This window comes from Eulemur rufifrons, chromosome 1 (assembly GCF_041146395.1).
Source record: "Eulemur rufifrons isolate Redbay chromosome 1, OSU_ERuf_1, whole genome shotgun sequence".
In the NCBI taxonomy this organism is placed as follows: domain Eukaryota; kingdom Metazoa; phylum Chordata; class Mammalia; order Primates; family Lemuridae; genus Eulemur; species Eulemur rufifrons.
The window spans coordinates 85686092-85700823 of record NC_090983.1 but is presented as its reverse complement, the minus strand read 5'-3'; the positions used below and the strand labels follow the sequence as shown (position 1 = coordinate 85700823).

The 14732-nt window shown below is 37.8% G+C and overlaps 1 protein-coding gene across 1 annotated transcript in view; it reads left to right on the top strand.

The window, feature by feature from the left end:
• The first annotated feature begins 3662 nt into the window (after positions 1 to 3662).
• Positions 3663 to 14732, top strand: part of R3HDM1 (R3H domain containing 1) — a 177406-nt gene continuing 166336 nt past the window's right edge. The window contains exon 1 of the mRNA XM_069458784.1: positions 3663 to 3812. The gene's annotated coding sequence lies outside the window, so the exon portion shown is untranslated. The remainder of the gene's footprint in view (positions 3813 to 14732) is intronic.

Below are 14732 nucleotides of genomic sequence, written 5' to 3'. Positions count from 1 at the left end.
GATTAGATAGAGTAAAAGGTGGGAAATGGGTGCTCTCAAACACTATTAGTGGGAAGAAAATGGGCACATTCTTTTTGAAGAGCAACTTAGAAATTACAGAATATCTATGCCTAAATAATCCTACTTCTAAAAAGTTAGATTCAAGGGATAATCAGGCAGTGTACAGAGTGCTCATGACAGTACTGCCTATAAAACTTAATAACTGACTCAGCAATCCTACTTCTGGGTATATTTCCAAAAGAATTGAAAACAGGATCTGGAAGAGGTATTTGCAGTTACTCCCATGTTCAATTCACACAACCCAAGAGATGGAAGAAAACTAAATGTCTATCAACAGATGAACGGAAAAAGACAATGTGGTATATGTATAACATGAATTCAGCCTTAAAAAAGGAAATCCTATCATATGCTTCTACATGGATGAAACTTGAAGACATGCTAAGAGAAATAAGCTATCCACAAAAAGTCAAATACTGTACTGAATGAGTCCACTTACATGAAGTACCTAAACTATGTAGTCAAACTCTTAGAAACAGAAAGTAGAATGGTGGTTGGAGGGTGGGGGTTGGTGGGCAGGAGTTGTTTAATGAGCACAGAATTTCAGATTTGCAAGAAGAGATCTGTTGCACAACAAGTATATAATATAGTTAACACTATGGTACCATGTGCTTAAAAATGGTAAAGATAAAATTTATGCTGTGTTTTTACCACAGTAAAAAAGTAGAATTGAAAACAATGTAAATACCCATCAGCAGGGAACTGGTTATGCTAGAGCTATGCAATGAAATAAATACAGGTACCCATCAAAATGATAATATTGATAATTATTCAGTCATACCAAGAGACAACTGTTGAGTATTTTTTTTTAATTTACAAAAAAGCAAAGCAGTATATCATTAAAACATGTGTCTGCACCTATAAGAGATAAATATCTGTAAACAGTGGTATCTCTGGGTAATAGAATTGCAGATGACCTTTCCTTTTTGTAAAATTTTCCTGTATTTTTAAATACAATGAGTCTGTATTAGGTTTATGGCAAAAGAAGGCTTAAAAGAGGAAGTGACTGCCACCATTGGTTCTAGAATCCTGGGATGGAATTTTATGTTTCTCACTCACTATGTGTCTGGAACATATTGAGGGATTAATGAATTTGATAGGCTGGATAAGCAGTGGTTAAGAGTTCAGGAATGAGACAAACCTAGATATGAATCTCAGCTAGAAAATTTATTGAATAGGGGTCTCAGGCCTTAAAGTCTTACTTTACTCCACTGAGCCCCAATTTCTTCAGCTATTAAATGTCAGGTAACAAGACTTAACAGATTGTTGCAAGGAAAATGTACTTAACACACATAACATCATTTCTGGCACAGATGAAACACTCCATAAAATGATGGCTATCATTATTATTTGTTGACTTGATTTGATTTACACTGAAATAGCTCACGACAAAAAAACACCAAAATTAAACATCTATAAAAGACCATATTGCTAAATTATCGTTGAATATCCTAACTGCCTTAAAAAACCAAGAGCCACACTTTGCCTGGTTGATCCGCAAAACCGTATGGCTGAAAGGTATCGTTACATCCCTATATCCAGAAGGATTACACTACAAAATTTATCAGCTAGTTGGTGCATGAACACCACTCATGAGTAGTGGACAAAGACTGATTCGTGCTTCAGTAAAAATAATGGAAAGAGAAAAATATGCTGATTTTAATCCAAAGGAAGAATGGAAGGAGGAAACCAAAGACACAAAACGTGACTAACGAAGAGTTGACTGAATTTGGAGAGAGATTAAAAGAACGAGTAACATTACCATTAGTTTTGTTTAGCCTCTCTCTTCCTCATGACTTTTGGACCAGAAGCCTGTCCTTTTTGGCACCGCTCTACCCCAAAAGTCTGGTATAGTCCCTAACACAGTTTAAGTACAGATATTTACAAGAGGATATTTACAAGTCTCCGTAAAACCATGGAGCAAACTGAATTAGAATTTATCTGAGAAAGTATCAGTCAAAACGATGGGGCAAAGAGTTTAAGAGTAAAGGGCATCAGGCTTGGGGAGGGAAGGCCTTTTCTGTAACTCCTGCATGTCCTTTATTCAATCAGTTTTCCTGGGGACCTCAAATGGAACGTACAACAGCATATTAAAGCATACAACCTTGCAGCCCAAAAGGGTAATAAACCAGGCCTATTGTACTAAGCTTAATAGGCTATGGGCTCCTAAGCTTTTTAAATGATGCCTTTATTCATCGGTGTATTATAGCTGGCATCCTGTCACCACTTATTTGATGGATGCGTTACTCAAAGAATGGTGAAGGGACCATTCTTGATTATCAATCCTGAGCCCTTCTACGGCTTTTGTCCTTCAAAGCAGACTTTAGAAGTGTGTTTGTCTAAGTGCGAGGAGTTAGTTCAGAACTTCCGACCCCGTTCCTTTTAGTTAAACTACAGACATGAAGCCTTGCTTCACACATAACGGCTAAAAGTATGAGAGGCATCCTTCACAAATACATAGGTACAATCTAACAGCTATCAGGCCGAGAGACAAGAAAAATGGGACTCCGGGATTGAAGACTAGGGGAGAATTACCTTCATCCCATTTCACCCACTCTTCCTTAAATGTCATTAAATTCCATTCAACTTCCTATCTCCCACTCAAGAAACTAGCGACTTGCCCGCCACGCCACTCCCAGACCTCCACACCTGGTGTAACCGCTGTAGAATCTCCAACTCCCGCCACAGGTTTGGGATGTGTCCGCCCCTAAGCGGAAGTGACGTTCAATGGGACAACCTGAAAGTAAGAGAGTTCAAACACGTACTAGCAATGTAAAACTCATATGGTGTTCTGAGAAAACTCTTCTGGTCACCCTTGTATCCCTTCTCTCTTCTGTTAGCGTTTTGAAATGGACTCGCTACAGCCTTGAGACAACTCGTTCCCTGCCCCAACTCCAAATCATTCAAAACTTTGTCCCTTCTCATTGGTCGAGGAGGTGGCGGCATGGGTACCGCTCAGAACTACAATTTCCGTCAGGCCGCGCAATAAGTAAATAGAGGAATGGGTAGGAGTTGGGGCAATGCACGCTGGGAATTGTAGTCCGCCTGAAAAGAGCGATCACCCCGCCCTCCGCCAGTGAGGCTGAAGAAACCAGGTGTTCGACTTAGAACCCGTTACTGCTAAGGGGAGGAGCCAAACCCTTAAGCAGCGTGCCTCACTTCGCCCCACATGGAGGATGAAAATTTTCCTTTACCTCTACAAAGCACTATAAATACTTCATGAGGAAATATGGTTGTCTCTTAAATATCCAAGGTCAGTAAAAACTCCCGAAACTCCCCAACCTCAGGCTCCAACTCGTGGGAAAAGGTGGCTCTTTTACAAGTGGGCAAAATGGCTGTCCTCCTAGTTTTACTATTGGTTGGCTGTTGCGTCCTTCAAGGGCGGTTCCTTACCACGGATTGGTTGTTTTTCCCTAGAGGGTGGAGAAAGACTTGGCAAGGCTCTCCCGCGGCCCGGGAGGAGATAAAGGGGTGGAGAGAGGGCAGTTTTTTCAAGCGTGATTGGGTGACATTCGTGTCACTCCATGAATGTACACCCTATGATTAGTCGCCTGCCCCTCAAAAGAACGAAGAGGCGGGGCTAGTGCGTGGTGGGAAGGGGCGGGATTCTGCCAGCCGCGGCTGCCGCTGGAGCCGGTGTCCGGGCTGGTGATGGGGTTAATTCCCTTTCGTAAGACTCTTACTTGCACCCACCCAGCCCCGCCGTCGCCCCGCCGCGCCGCGCTCCAGCCGCCTCCTCCTCCTCAGTAACGCGGGTAAGAGATGCCCTCCCCTCCCCCCTTCAGCTCCCCGGGAATAACGCGCCTCGCTCCCCTCCCCCGCCCGCCAACCGGTAGCGCTAACGGAGAAGGAGGCAGGCAGGGGAGTGATGTGTGTGAGAAGGTGGCCTTCCCCGCCGAGCCGTCTGCGCTCCAGTCAGGGCCCCGCCGTTGTCCCGCTGCTGCCAGCCTGCCGGGAGGTCGGGTTCTGAGGGAGCCGGACTCGCCTGGCGGGCTGCTGAGGCTGTAGCTGCAGTCACTACCTTGTGCCCACCGCCTCCACCCGGGGGCCATGTGAAAAGCAAACCCCTCGAGGCCTAGCGGAGGAGGCAGGGGAAAGGTTCCCGAGTCCCTGCCATGGCTGCTGCTGCTGCTGCTACAGCTGCTCTTGCAGCCCTAGGGACTGGGGAACCAGCTACAGCAGGCCTGCCAGGAGCGGGTGCCGTGTGTGGTTCTACTCTCTTGGTGGTTGGCGGCGGTGCCCCGGGCTCCCCCACCGGCCCCACGGCCGCACGCCCTGGCCTTACATCGGGAGAATTTTCAATTCCGACCAGTTGGTAAAATGTAGGTACATTTTGCGTGTGGTACCAGAAAAAGCACAATGAGAATATTGGAAAGTTGAATGACTGTCAGTGCCCGGTCCCCGGGGATCAGATTTACACACGTTTTTATGCTTGTGCCTTAAGTTGCCCCCAAAATCCCTGGGTGTTTGAAGGTTTTTCGTGTTTTTGTTCTTTTCTATTGTTTGTTGTTATTAGTTGCAACCAGGTGCCTCTGTCCTTTGAACTTTTTTAAAAAAGAAACTTAAATTGTTGAGGCTGTCATGCCCCAGGTATAATTGTCCTGGGATAGCAAGTCAACTAAGTAAAAGAGGTGCTTTCTGAAATAGTGAGGATTAGTAAATAGCATATGCTTTTTATAATAAAATTTTCCAAAGAATATCTCAAAGGTTATATAGTTGGCCTAATTATAACTTTGAAGAACCCTTTTGCTTTTAGTTTAAATGTCATTGATAATAAGAAGTTTTACATAGCGAAAAGATGATTAAAGTCAAACTGGGAAGTTCACCCATTTATAATATTTGAAACAAAATCTGCAAAGTATTTAGTAAGATACCAGTATGACTAAAGTAATTGGACATGCCTCAATTTATTAAAATTTGGTATATTTAACTATATTTTAGGGCATTCTGTTATAACTCCTTCACTACATTTTGTTTTAAATGCTCATCTTTCCAAGTAACACTCTGCTTTTTTGCCTGGGAGAATATGTCTTTAAACAATGATTCTACAGTGTGTGGTAGACATACTTGTAATCAGATATAAAATTCTAGGCCCATTTCTGAGCTTGCTTTTAGAGATTAAACTTAAATTCTGAAAAAATATCTGAGGTTTGACTAAATGTTAGACCTTTTCTTCAGAGGCTGAGAAGACTGCTGGCTTAATGATTTATATTCCATATCTAATACACCTAGATACAGAATTGACATAGATCCGTAGATTCAGGACCTGGGAGAAATTTGGATATGTATTAAAAAATGAAATATGTAGCCTTGTAAGTTAAGTCCCTTCAGCTCCCCACAAAGTTCCTGTAACAATCATTGCCAGCATAGTATTTTCCAAAACTTGCCGGTTAATTGATAAATTATACCATTGATGCTTTCAAATCTGATGATATTTATGTACAGTCAGGGCTATTGAAAATATAGGAGACTTCTCCATTCTCTTACTGGCTGTTGGACTCCCTCTATGATCATTAGTTCAGTTTCCTCATCTGTAAAATGAGGATGATAATGCTTAACTTGCAGAGTTATGAGAATTAAAGTATGTAAAGCCCCTAGCATTGTGCCTGATTGATGGTTTGTGTGATTAAATATTAACTATTGTTATTTTCATACATGTTTAGAGAAAAGAGTTTGTTGTTCATATGTGCAAGGTGGTATTGCAGCCTGAGAACATGTTCTGTTAAAAAGGAGTACCATGGGTGTATTAATTTATGTAGTTACTTAAGTGCAGTTTGCAGCTAGTCATTTTTGAAGCAAAAAGTACATGGGAAATTGGTCATAAGGTACAGAAAAGTTCTTTAACTTATAAGGGTTTTTTTGCCTTTGAATTAAAATGCAAGCATTTATGGAATATATTTCAAGAGGATTAGTGTGCTTCTTGTTGTAGTGGTAAACTGTTGTAATATCTTTCAAATTTATTCAGCTGATGTATGTTTCAAGATCTAGTTTATATAGTTGCTATCTATATTCATTGTGCTACTGCATGACAGTTGAACTCCTTATAGAGTTAAGATTAAGCAAGTCATTTGAATTCATTGTGGCCATATGCTACCTACAGTTTTGGTCCTGTTCTTTTTAATTCTCATTATTTATCAATACTTGAGTATTTCTTTTCTGTGAAACAACACACCAGGCATTATTGTTCCTTTCTTTTCCCTGGGCACCTTTTAAAATATACTGGGTCTTCACCATGTCTTTGGTGTTTGTACAGTTAAAACAAATTTAAGTTTAGCATGAAAATAGTTTTATTATGAAGCCTTTCTGACAGTAATGCCTAGGTGTGAAGAGGCATTATGCTACACCTTATGCTGAATAATGAGCAGCCTCCCAAGTTTTTGAACCCAATACAATTGGGTGCTCCTCCAGGGAGGGATTACATGGCAGCAGCAGTAGAAAATCTTATAAAATCAAAATAAGCTTTGTCAAATTTTATGCAGAAGACGTGTTGTCATGCCTTACAAGTAATAAGAGTATTTTCGTTGAACTGGCATTTTAGAATACCTAATTATATCCATTTGAGTTAAGATTAAGTTTTAATTCTTCAGAAATAAAGTAGTGAGAATTGATGAGTTTTATTTTTTCCATTCTTGAAAATATTGCAACAATAAACATTTAATGTTTGATGGGTTTGTTATTTGAATTATAAATTTCACTATTAACACTTTCCATGCTCTATTGTAAATATGTTGGCAGTCCATATGCCAAGGAGACGTGGTAACAAATGGCAATGAAATTTTTAAATAGCTCTTGCAGTGCCAAACCACAAAATCAATAGTCTCTGTTTTAGTCACATTTGCATGTAGTGATAATAATTTATTGCTTATAACTTAAGATATTAATAACTAATCTGAGATGGCTGTTGTAGAGCCAGTTTTTTCCCAGTATTTTTATCAGTTATTTCTCAGTTTTTTCTCAATATAACAGTAAACTTTATAAAAACTTAAATCATCTTCCACTTAATCCCTAGGACTTCCTATGAAATGTTTACTAATAATACAGACATGTGCAAAGAATGAAATCATGTGATTAAAATTTTGTCAGGTTAACTTTGCTTCTCAAATAAGGAAATGTTACATAATTTAAAAAATTTGCTTGTACCTGATAAGGCATTAGCATGGTCATGAATGTATATCATTTCCAGAATTTAATTCAATTAGTTATTGGCTGAGGATTGAAATAGAGATGAGCTACTAAGTCCTGGCTCAAAGCTAATTCTCAGCTTTATTTTCCAGCAATTTGGTTTTGTGTTCTCAGATTTTATCTTTTTAATATTTTGCCTCTTCTTACCTGTTCTTAGTCTCCAGACACACACCTATTAATTTTTTTCTGAGAATTTTGAAACCGTGTACTTTATGATCTTTGTTGTTCTCTCTTTGCCTTGTGAATTTTAGATTTGTGATGTTTTTTAATTTCTACCTGTAAGCTCACTTCTCTAGGCAAAGCTGTAAGGTTTTTGAGCCTTCTTATTTCATAAATTAGATTATCCAGCATATTTAAATGATGTCTGCTTGACTGTTTTCACCTACAACTCCCTAAAACTACTTCCTACCCCCAAAAATTAGAGAAAATAAACTACATTTGTAAAAATATTCTTGACCCTTCTTCTCAAAAGGCAATAATTTGATATTATCTGATCTAAGGGTTTAAAGTACTAAATTTGACATCTCCTAACATTAGTTTGATAGATGACAATTATAAATTCCTTTTGTGGACTAGTTGTACAGTTAACTTCACTAACCTGTCTTCTACATGAAAGAAGTTCTGTAACTGGAATAAAATATCACTTTACAGTCTAATGTAGAAGTTTCACTAACTTCAGATTTACCTTGCTACCTTGGCCCTCACTGGGGAGGGAAGCTCTGGAACTTAAAAATAACAAAGGTCTTAATGTTATGAAATCAAAAACCTCTATATGTGTATGGAAAGCAATAGTTTAAATGAACATTAGGCCCTCATTGTAATGGGCCCTCAATTTTAAAATCGTCTTGGGAAAGTAGCTTGCTTATTACAGAATTGCTTTGTTTAAAAATAAGCATCTGACTGGAAAAAACCCAAATGTCCTTCACTGAGTGGCTAAACTGTAATGCATCCATACCATGGAATACTACATAGCCACAAAAAGAAGTAAAGTTTAGTCATGCCTTGCTTAACGATCGGATAGGTTCTGAGAAATGTGTCATTAGGTGATTTAACTGTTGTGCGAGCATCATAGGGTGTACTTACACAAACCTAGGTGGTTTAGCTTTCTACACACCTGGGGTCTATGCCGTAGCCTATTGCTCCTAGGCCACAAACCTATATTACATGTTACTATACTGAATAGTGTTGGCAACTGTAATACAATGGTAAATACTTGTATATCTAAACATAGAAAAGGTACAATAAAAATATGGTATATAAGATAAAAAATGGTTCACCTGTAAAGAGCACTTACCACGAATGGAGCTTATGGAACTGCTGGTTACTGTGGGCGGTTCAGCGAGTTAGTTGTGAAGGCCGAAGACATTATACTACAGCCTTTATAAACACTGTGCACTTAGATTCCACTAACTATAAAATATTTTTCTTTCTGCAGTAATAAATTAACCTTGGCTTTGTTGTAACTTTTTTACTTTATATAAACTTTTTAATTTTTTTAAGTTTTTCACTCTTCTCAAAACACTTAAAGTACAAACATGTACAGCTGTATAAAAATGTTTTTTCTTTAAGCATTTTTCTGTTTTAAATTGTTTTATTTTTTACTTTTTAAACATTTTTGTTTAAAACTAAGAAAGAAACACATTAGACCTACACAGTGTCGAGATCATCAGTATCACTGTCTTCTGCCTTCACACCTTGTCCCACTGGAAGGTCTTCAAGAACAATAACACATGGAACTGCCATCTCCTGTGTTAATAACACCTTCTTCTGAAATACCTCCTAAAGGACTTACCATAGTTATTTGACAGTTAACTTTTTATTTTTTTAGAAGTAGAAGTGTGCTGTAAAATAATGATAAAAAGTATACTATCATTAAATACATGAATGAGTAGCACACTTACTTATTATTATCAAGTACTATGTACTGTACATAACGTATGGGCTGTACTTTTCTACAACAGGCAGTGCAATAGGTTTGTTTACACTGGTATCACCACAAATGTGAGTAAAGTGTTGAGCCAGAACTCTTCGATGGCTGTTATATCACTAGGCAATAGCGATTTTTCGGCTCCATTAGTCCTACTGGACTACCATCATATATGCAGCCCATGATTGACTGAAATATTGTTATGTGGTGCATGACTGTATTGACACAGCAACTTAGATGGATCCCAAAGGAATTATAGGCATACCTCAGAGATGTTGCAAGTTCAGTTCCAGACAACTGCAATAAAGCAAGTCACACAGAATCTTTTGGTTTCCCAGTGCATATAAAAATTATGTTTACCTTATATTGTAGTTGATTAAGTGCCATGTCTTTGTCTAAAAAAAAAGTGTACACACCTTAATTTGAAACTACCTTATTGCTAAAAAAAATGCTAACAATCATCTGAGCCTTCAGTGAGTTCTAATCTTTTTGGTGATGGAGTGTCTTGCCTCAATGTTGATAGCTGCTGACTGATCAGGGTGGTGGTTACTGAAGGTTGGGGTGGCTGTGGCAGATACTTAAAATAAGACAACAATGAAATTTGACACATTGATTGAAATCTTTCACAAAGGATTTCTCTGTAGCATGTGATACTGTTTCATAGCATTTTATCCATAGTAGAACCTCTTTCAAAATTGGAGTCAATCCTCTCCAACCCTGCCACTTCTTTACCAACTAAGTTTATGTAATGTTCTGAATCCTTTGTTGTAATTTCAACAATGCTCATAGCTTCTTCCCCTGGAGTAGATTCTATGTCAGCAAACCACTTTCTTTGCTTATCCATAAGAAGCAACTACTCATCTGTTCAAGTTGTATCATGAGATTGCAGCAATTCAGTCACATCTTCAGGCTCCACTTCTAATTCTAGTTCTCTTGCTATTTCTACCACATCTGCAGTTACCTCCTCCAGTGAAGTCTTAAACCCCTTAAAGTCATCCATGAAGTTGGAGTCAACTTCCAGACTCCCATAAATGTTGATATTTTGACCTCCTCCCTTGAGTCACCAATGTTCTTAATGGCATCTAGAATAATGAATCCTTTCCAGAAGGTTTCAATTTACTTTGCCCGATTCCATCAGAGAAATCACTAACTATGACAGTTTTAGCCTTATGAAGTGTATTTCTTAAATAATAAGACTTGAAAGTCAAAATTACTCCTTGATCTGTGGGCTGCAGAATAAGTGTTGTGTTAGCAGGGATGAAAAGAACATTCATTTCCTTGTGCATCTCCATCAGCGCTCTTGGATGACCACGTTTATTGTTAATAAGCAGTTATTTTTGAAAGGAATCTTTTTTTTTCTGAACAGTAGATCTCAATGGTGGGCTTAAAATATTCACTAAACCATGTGATAAATAGATATGCAATCATCCAGGCTTTGTTGATTTATTTACAGAGCACAGGCAGAGTAGATTTAGCATGATTCTGAAGGACCCTAGGATTTTTAGAATGATAGGTGAGCACTGGCTTCAGCTTAAAGTCACCAGCTGCATTAGCCCCTGACAAGTGTCAGCCTGCCCTTTGAAACTTTGAAGCCAGGCATTGACTTCTCCTTTCCAGCTGTGAAAATCATGGATGGATGACCCCTTCTTCCAACAGAAGGCTGTTTGGTCTCCATTGAAAATCTGTTGTTTACTGTAGCTACCTTCATCAGTGATCTTAGCTAGATTTTCTGGATGACTTGCTGCAGCTTTTCCATCAGCACTTGCAGCTTCCCCTTGCTTGTTTATGTTATGGAGATGCCTTCTTTCCTAAACCTCATGAACCAACCTCTGTTAGCTTCAAACTTTTCTTCTGCAGCCTCCTCACCTCTATAAGTCTTCAGAGAATTGAAGAGTGAGCCTTGCTCTGGATTAGGCTTTGGCTTAAAGCAGAGTGGTGGCTGGCTTGATCTAGACCACTGAAGCTTTCTCCATACCAGCAGTAAGTCTGTCTTGCTTTCTTATTATTTGTGTGTTCACTGGAGTAACACTTGTAATTTCCTTCAAGAACTCTTCCTTTGCATTTACAACTTGGCTAACTGTTTGGTGCCACAGGCCTAGCTTTTGGCCTGTCTAAGCTTTCCACATACCTTCCTCAGTAAGCTTAATCAATTCTAGCTCTTGATCTAAAGTGCAAAATGTATGACTCTTCCTTTCACTTGAATACTTACAGGTAGGTTTATCACTTTGCATAATTTCAATATTGCTGTGTCTCAGGGAATTAGGGAGGCTGGAGGAGAGGGAGAAGAGATGGTGCATTGGCCGAGTTGGTGGAGCAGTCAGAACACACAACATTTATGGATTAAATTCACTGTCTTATATAGGTGCAGTTTGTTAGTACTTCAATTACAATAGTAAAATCAAAGATCACTGATCTCAGATCACCATACAGATATAATAGTAATGAAAAAGATTGAAATATTACAAGAATTACCAAAATGTGACACAGAGACAGTAAGTGAGCACATACTGTTAGAAAAATGGTGCCGTTAGACGTGTTCATTTCAGGGTTGCCACGAATCTTCAATTTAAAAAAAATGCAATATCTGCAAAGCACTATAAAGCAAAGTGCAAGAAAATGAGATACTGTTATATGCAAAGTAAAATAAAAATCTTGGAGGTTACATACCATATGATCCGATTCCTATAATATCCTTGCAATATAGTGACAGAGAACAGATTAGTGGTTGCCAGTCATTAGGGATGGGGTCAAGGAGCTGATGGGTATGACTATAAAATAGTAGCATAAGGAATTGTTTTGGTGGTGAAATGGCTCTTTATCTTGATTGTAGTTGTTGTTGTTACTTAAGTAAATACATGTGATAAAATTGTACAGAACTACGCACACTCAAATGAATCCATGTAAAACTGGTGAAATAAGAATAAAGTTGTGTCACTTTTCTGGTTTGGGTATTGATCTATACTGTTGTCATGTTATCATTAGGGGAAATGGGATGAAGGATACCTGGGACCTTGCTGTACTATTTTACGCAACTTCTGATGAGTCAAATTATTTTAAAACTAGAAAGTCAAGTAGAAAAGAATATCCATCATATATAAGGTTGAATATCTTTTATCTGAAATGCTTGGAATCAAAAATGTTTTGGATCTTTTTAGTTTTATTTTTATATTTTTGGAGTTTGGAATATTTATAAATACATTATGAGATATCTTGGGGATGGAGAGCCAAGTCTAAACAGAAAATTCATTTACGTTCCTTATATATATATAGCCTGAAGGTAATTTTATACATTATTAATAGCTTTGTACGTGAAACAAAGTTTTGACTGTATTTTGACTTTGATTCATCACATGAGGTCAGGTGTGGAATTTTCCATTTGTGTTGTCCTGTTGGTGCTCAAAATGTACAATTTTGGAGCATTTCAAATTTCCAAATTAGGGATGCTCAACCTCTGTATGTATAGTATTGGTGGAAAAAGCACATGTTTTTAAACATATTCTGAAATATGCAGAATAACATTTGCATATTTCATACAGTTCATTTGTGTTATTTTTATTAAGCCATGTTAGCATGTATCTGAGCACAATAGAAATATTTGTACACCAAGCATATCCAAGTTACAGTTTTTGTTTTCACTTGGTATGCCATGCCTTGTTTTCCCTAAATGCCAGTTTTTTCTCATTCTCCTTTTGTTAGGTCTTGCTGCTCTTTCACTTTTTAACCCCTCTTCGTGTAAACTAGAAAGACTCTGATATCAGTAATCTATATTTTTCATTGTCCAGTTGCAATAACATTTTGTGGTTCAACAGGATATTTATATTTTGAGCCTACTGACTATTATATGAAATAAAAGATTTTATTTCCTATAACAACATGTCAAGCATCAAACCAGCAGATGAGAACTAATTTGGGAGAAGAGAGTAATAAAAGTGCTTGTTAAGTTACACTGTGGTTACTGTATGACCATATACCTATTAAAAAGTACACAAAAAAACACTTTAATACAAAAGTGACACATGTTCTAAAGCAATAGGCAAGGAATTTGAGCAGATCAGAAGTAAAAGTGTAGACCACTAACTTGGAAGATAAGCTCTTTGTAATGTGTAAAATGAATAATCTATTTTTTGTGTTTGGTATGAGGTGTAGGGGTCCACATTCATTTTTACATGTGAATATCTAGTTTTTGTCTCAGCACCATTTATTCTTTGACCCATTGAATTGTTTTGGCATTGTGGCTGAAAATCAGATGTTATCTTTGTTTTACTCAGGGTGATATGACCATGGAAAAGAAATGTTTTGAAGGAATTTTAAGAACTTATTTTTAGACCATTTTGATAACAATCAAGTTGATCGAGGAAAAAAAAGATGTTCAGATTTAAATGTTTTTACTCAGTTAATTTTGCTAACTTCTACCTCTATTGAACTCATACATCATCATGTTTATCCTTCAATATGCTCGACACCTTATGAACATTTGGAGGCAGTAGGACTGGGTTAGAAAACTGAGCCAGTGTAGAATTGACTATATTTCTAAAATTTAACTTTTTGGAAAGTTTGCTTTCTTTTTAAATAGTTTTTTAAAAATTCAAAACATTACATACACGTAAAAATCAGTACAGTGGGTCTATAATTGATTATCATTCCCTTATCTGCTGTTTTATTATCAGGATTCATGAGTCATTTGAAGAGTGTTTCAGCACCAAAAATCAAATGTATTCTTTTTTATGCTTCCGTCAATTTATCAAAATCATGTCACATTGTTATTTGTTATACCTTAGGAGTATGACTTTATTCTAATTTTCTTCACTTTTCCTGGAGTGAAGAAAATTGTCTTTTTTTTCTAGTTGACAAACAATAATGTACCATCAACATATCCTCAACATTATGCAGCCTCTGTTTCATGGAGTCCTCTTTTCCTCATACAGTTTCTCTTGGATTCTTATGTCCTGCTCAGAACTCTCATCCCTTCACTGCCCTCCTGGGTTGAATCAGCTGTTTGCTCAATGCCATGGATCCTTCCTCTTTCTTGTTTTTTATACTCATTTTGCTAGGTTATAGTCTGAGGTGTTTTCCTAAGAAAGGTTGCTTAAGAAGTAAACCTGAGACATTACATATCTGAAGTCTTTATTCTGACATCAGACCTGATTGATAGTATAGAATGCTAAATTCAGGGCTGGACATGGTGACTCATTCATGCCTGTAATCCCAGCACTTTGGGAGGCCAAAGCAGGAGGATCACTTGAGGCCAGGAGTTTAAGACCAGCCTCAGCAACATAACAAGACCCTATCTCCACGAAAAGTTTTAAAAAATTAGCTAGGCATGGTGTCAGGTTCCTGTAGTCCTAGCTACTCTGGAGGCTGAAGTGAGGGGATCACTTGATCCCAGGAATTGTAGGTTACAGCAAGCGATGATGAGGCCACTGTACTCAAGCCCAAGCAACAGAGCAAGAGTCTCTCTCAAAAATAAAAATGATTTTGAACTTAGCATTCTATTTATTTATTTATTTATTTTTTAAGAGACAGACTCTTGCTTTGTTGCCTGGGCTAGAGTGTAGTGGCCTCATCA